The following is a 6,001-nucleotide window of genomic DNA, read 5'->3' as shown; positions in this document are numbered from 1 at the left end:
CCTAGGGGCCCTGCAACCTGCGGTCCCTTCTCCACTTGCTGGCACTTAGACCTTGCAGCACTCACACATGGGAGAGAGAGTGAGGTTACACGGGAAAAAACACTTCCAAAAAGAGTTTAAGAACAGAGGATAGACTACAGTCATCAGGTACAGGGCTCAGTTGGGCAAGAGTAACGACCAACAGCTGCTCACACACCACTGGCCCCTTTCATCCCCCTCTCTTTTCCCACACCTGGTTCTCCCAGACCCACCCTGGTCCTCCCCTTTCCCTGCCTTTGGCCCTTCCCCTGAACTGCCCAGAGTAACTTCCGCACAGTCTCACAAGCCCCTTCTGCAGTCCCAGCAGCAGGTTTGCACAGGCCCCCTCAGATATCCCAGAATACTCCCATCAGTCTCCTTTCCCCTTCTGATCAGTCACCAGGTTCAGGCCCCCTCTCTTCAGGGACAAGCCTGAGGTGTTTCTGCAATGGCCCAGCCAGCAGAGCTGCAGGGTTCTGCTCTTCCTCCCTGTCTCCCTCAGGAGGGCTCTGGAGCTGTGTGTTTAGCACTTCCCTCTCCCTGGGGCTTTCCTCTACGCTGACCAGTCCTTAAGCAGATCGCTGAAGAAACCAGGGGCTCACACATGCCACATTCCCTTACACATACCAAACACCAGGCTAAAACCAACCTGTAGTCTACCAACCTGTAGTCTACCACCCATGCCTGGGACCCATCCTTCAGGCTGCTCAGGCAGGTAATCATGCTTTATGTGACTTGGGAGGAGCCTTGCAGGTGCATTATCCCTCTTCCTACTGACAGGCACTTTTCCAGCATGCTCATAGCCTTTAACACAGATGTTTCAGGAAGCATTTACATCACTCTCCCTGCCCTCTTCTTGAGAGGATAAGCAAGTGTGTCATCAGGAGGTGCAGGGCAGCTTATCTGAAGTAAGGGAAGCTAGTTCAAAACAGCGAGCAGATTTCCGAAGCAGATCGCTGTGTTTCTCCCGAGCCCTCAGACCTCTGCAGCAGCTCAGCCTGCAAGACGGGGATGCTGCAGCGGGGGGACCCTGCCTGCCAGAGGGGCTCCTGCAGGCACCAGCCCTGCTCCAGCACCTCCGCTCCCAGCTGCTCCACAGCCATTCCCCATGCCAGGCCTGCCTGTGGGCCAGCTGGCTGCCTGTGCCTGGCAGGGCCCAGCCAGGCAGAGGCTGCAGCACCAGCTTTGCTCCCAGCACAGCGCCTCCAGGCAGGCCAGCAGCAGTGCAGGACACCTGAGTCAGCCTGAGCTAGCACAGGTCTGTCTGGGCCTCAGGGAAGCCCCTTCCCCAAAAGACCACCCTTCCTCCTCTCCTGCCTCTCGGGCTTGCAGGATATTGCGGGCCGAGTTCAGTGCTCTTGCTTTTGCTCTGTAGCTCTCACTGTGCACAGCAACAGCAGCACTGCTGCAGGTGGCACTTGATTCTCAGCAGCCAAACAGAGGGGAAAAAAACACCACCACCACCACACCTTTCCTTATGTGGGGAGTGAGACAAAATGCCCTGGGTCCCTTCCAGCTCTCTGCTGCAGCCCTCACCTGAAATATGCAGGCTGGGGAGAAATGACAGAGGGGAATAACTGGTTGGAAGGAGGAGTGCCAAGCATTAACCGCTCCCCCCACCCCCATGCTCCCACCTCCAAAACCCCACGACCACCAAAGTCCAAAGGCCCAGCTAAGGAGCACAGCTCTTGTCTCTTTCCAAGGCAGCAGAGCTTTGACCCACAAAAGCATTGTGCATGTTTTCTCCCTTTGGCACAGGACTAGATGTTCTTGCCTTTCTCTTGGATGCGAACCAGCAATCTTTCTGACTGACTTGCTGCCACTTGGAGGTGACTCAGGACATCGGTTACTTAGCCCTTCTCGCATCGTCCCCTGCCTGCGGGGTCTTGGATGCCTGGGTTCTGCCAGCTTCCCCGGATGTTCAGAGCCAAAGCTTCACTGTCAAGTCTGTGGTAGCCCTCTGGCACAGATGTACCAAATTTGTCAGCAATTGGTAAAGCGAGGCTTTTGGCACTTTCAGATGTGCACTTGTGCACTTTCAGATGGGATCATGACACACGAACTACTGCAATGTGGCAAGCAGAGAAGGGGTAGAGGGAAGCAAGTTAGCCCTAGGTAGAGAAGGGGTGTCAGGGGACAGGGAAGCGCTAGGAGTTCCAGGATCATAAATGCAGAGTTCCATCACGAGTCCCAAATATGTATTTCGTCTTCTTGCATCAGGACACGCTCAAAGAGTCTCTGATGTGCGAAGCGCACTTTCAGGGACCAGAGTGCCAAGCAGCGTAAAGCAGGGGAGTTGCCTCCTTGCAGTTCATGGAGCTGTGTCAGATTTGACCACTGGGGAGACGACCTTGATTTCTTAAGAGCTTGTAAAGCAGGAGGTGGCATTAAAAATGTGTGCAAAAGCTAAAAGGAGAAAAAGACGCCCATGTTTCCCTCATGTCTCTTTTTTGATGCATTCAGCTGTGCCCATCCAATTCGCTTTCTCTTTTTAGGCCACAGTGGTTCTTTCCATTGTTGATCCTGGAAGTGCTGGGATATTCAGTACTGGCTGAACAGCAGGCTTGTTTCCCAGCTGCCCCCAGAGCGAGGAGGCCTAAGAGATCCTGCATCCCTATGGCTTTCCTCCTCGCTGCCTGCAGACCTGACAGCCTGTAACTCATGCTAGTTTCCTCTCCTGCACTGCCGACTCATCAGCTCCAAAACTGTTGCCACACATCTTGAATGAAAGAGGAAATCCAGAGTGTCTAATGCAGCAACGATGAGGAAATGCTGTAAAAAGAGGCCAAATCTACCATCTGTGAGGAGGTGCTGTGGCAGAGAAGGGGGAAAAGTCATTTGCCACTGTGCTGTTAATCTCGGACTGAATTTTCAAGAGCAGCAAGTGGTGGCCCTGGCGATTGTGTCAGCTGAAATTGTCTGTCTGCAGCAGTGTTGTGTCATCATATTCCTGCACAGGGCAGAGCTACATGATGGTTCAGGAGATTCAAGCTCTTGGGAGAGACGTGAAGCAAAGTTCCTGTTGTTTGCGCTTTGTCAAGGCTCCTCAGAAGATGTCTTAGGAAGGCCGAGAGGAACCACACACTTGCAGCAGTCCCTTTGCATTAAGCATTCTCCTGTACCTAAATGCTGGTGTTGGACACGTATATGGTGAAACTTTGGAATCGCATGTCACTGAGAAATACATGTCATAGTCCTGCCGCTTTTCTGCAGAGAGAAAGAGTATGGTTTGGGGGGCCTGCCCTACAACCAGCTGCACACAGACGCACTCTTGTCTCTACTCATAGCCCAGCTGACTTAGCCAGCTGACCTGGGACCGCAGGCATGTGTGCGTGTTATGGTCATTTGTGGCTCCCCTGGCGCCTCTGTGCTAAAGGTCTTGTGAAAGGAGACACTTTGTGAAGGTCTAGCCCATGTTAGTCCCTCCCTTCCTCTGGGTCCCTGTATCACTAGGGATACAAAGACACTAACTACATCCTAAGAATCTCTGGAGGAGCACCGCTGTAACTGCCTGAAGGCTCCTGTAACTCACTCTAACTACCTACCCACTCAGCTTCCTGGAACCACTCGGAGCTAACTATCCTAATACTGCACTATACCATTAACTACCCTCCCCTAAGAATACTCTAGAATACCCTACCTGAGGAATGCTATGAGAATACTGTAACTAACGTTAGGGAAATTAGGCTCGCCGGCCACCGTAACAGGGTCTGACCCTAAGTTCCCGCAGAAAAGTTCAGAGCCAAATCAAAGCAAATTAAATAATTAAATTTTAACGATGCGCGTGCAGTAATTACAGCTCAAGCCAGGTGCCTCCGAAGAGGACCTCAAACAAAGAAATCCCTGGGCAATTATAACTTTTCAAATTAAGTTTCCCACCCCGCATGCGGTCGTTCAGACCAATAGTAATTTTTAGGTCTGGAGTCTCCTGCTCCTTATTGGGTCTCATCATTGTTCCTAGGCAGGCTGTTTTTCTCCCTTATCTTTACTGTTGTGGTTTCTGCTGACAGTTGTACCTTTGCCTCTTGTTGGGTCCTACCATTGTCTCTCAAAGTCCTGAGAAGGAGGAGGAGGAGGAGGAGGAGGAGGCGGAAGAGGAGGAGGAGGTGGTGATTCCAAACCATGGCAATTAACACTGCCCCAGCAGTGAGGGGAGGCTTTGTTCCCCAAGGTCCTGACGCTCTGCACTGGTCTTATTTCAAAGCCTTGACATCCTACCTATCCCAGTGTGAGACACAGGAATGCAGACTGCTTGTCACTTCCTTATCTTCTCAGCTTGAACCAGCTCTGAGGCCCTTTTCTTACTGAACTAGGTAAAAGTTCATTATTTTATCTAAGTGCGGCCTAAGGCTTCAGCAAATTTAGCGCCTCATGCTAAGCAAGTTTTATAGAAGCTGTGCTAAGCGGCTACCTCCAGACAGTTTCAGTACAATATTCTTTAACAGTCCCGCCTTTGTTTTTTTTTTTAAGCATCCCTGCTAATATTTTAAAAACACAGAGTTCTCGAAGTCTTTTGAGGCGTACTATCACTTCTCATAACTTTATGCGTAATAGCATCATAAGTAATAGGCATAATACAGTTAACACAACTACTACTGGGTGTAACACGTGATTACAAATCCCTGTTGCAGTTGGTGACCATCCTAGAAGAGTTTCCCAACCATGATGTTCTCCATCCCTTTTTACCCTTTCCAAGACGTGGGGTATCTCTTCTGCATCTGATGAACAGTGCTTAGAGTTTTCTGTCCATCGTTTGGGATGCATTCTAGCAGTCGACGCAGATCATCACATTGTAGTGGTTTCTTTACTAGTGTAAGATTCATTCTAATGGGGGTAGGTAGTAAATTTTGGCTCAATGTCTACTTAGATTGTAACAATTGATAAGATCTAATAGGAGCTGAATAATTAAAGTTGTATCCCATAATTTTGGTAAAGTTACAAATAAAAATATTTGAGGGATTACTTGTATCTCCAACAATGTTATCTCTGAATATAAGATTACAAAGTGTTCTCACACATACACATCCTTTTTCAATATATACAAGTACAGTTCAACCTTCACAGCAAAATAAGAACATAGTATGACAGTATATGGCCTGTTCCATACAGGTTTTAACTTGGATTTTCCTAAAAATCCTTTAACTAAAACTTCATCCCCAGGCTGTATATCAGGCACTTGTATTTCAGGTGGTGTGGATTCATATCATTGAGCATATTTATTCAAGATTTTCAAGCCTTTTTTGCAAACTTAGAACATACTGGGTTAGTTGTTCATCTCCGTTTAATAGGCTGGTCTTAGCTGGAATAAGAAGTCCCTAGTATAGCTAAATGTCTCCCAAAGAGAATTTCTGCTGGTGTTAGTCCTAGGGGTTGCCGTGGGGCATTTCAAACATCCCATAGAGCTAAGTGTAATGCTTCTGGCCATTTTAGGCTAGCATGTGTACATATTCTTGCTCTTTTTTCTTTTAATGTTCTATTCATTCTTTCTACTTGTCCTGAAGACTGTGGGTGATAAGGGGCATGTAGGTTTCTTTTTATTCCTAATGATTTATGTAATTGAGTGATGATGCTTGCCGTAAAATGGGAGCCCCTGTCTGAATCAATGGCTTCTGGGACCCCACACCTGAGTATGATTTCTTTCAGTAAGGCTTTCACTGCTCCCCTTGCGTTGGCCTTTCTTGTTGGGAAAGCTTCTACCCAGCCTGACAACTGATCTACTCTCACTAACAAGTGTTTGTACCCACTGGCGGATGGCATACCCGCGTAATCTATTTGTAGCCTTTGGAAAGGGAAGTAGGCCCATGGTCGTCCCCCTAACTCTGATCGTGGTTTGCTGCTTGAAAACTTCTGGCAGGTCGGGCAGCTATTCGTTATTCTTTTTGCAGCTGCTTAAATTCTTGGAGTGGCTCATATTTTCTGTACCTGGTTAGCTACTGCCTCGGCTCCCGCATGAGCTTTATCGTGAAATCACCTAGCTACAGTA

This window comes from Dromaius novaehollandiae, unplaced genomic scaffold (assembly GCF_036370855.1).
Source record: "Dromaius novaehollandiae isolate bDroNov1 unplaced genomic scaffold, bDroNov1.hap1 HAP1_SCAFFOLD_65, whole genome shotgun sequence".
Lineage (NCBI taxonomy): Eukaryota > Metazoa > Chordata > Aves > Casuariiformes > Dromaiidae > Dromaius > Dromaius novaehollandiae.
This window is presented reverse-complemented; position numbering follows the sequence as displayed.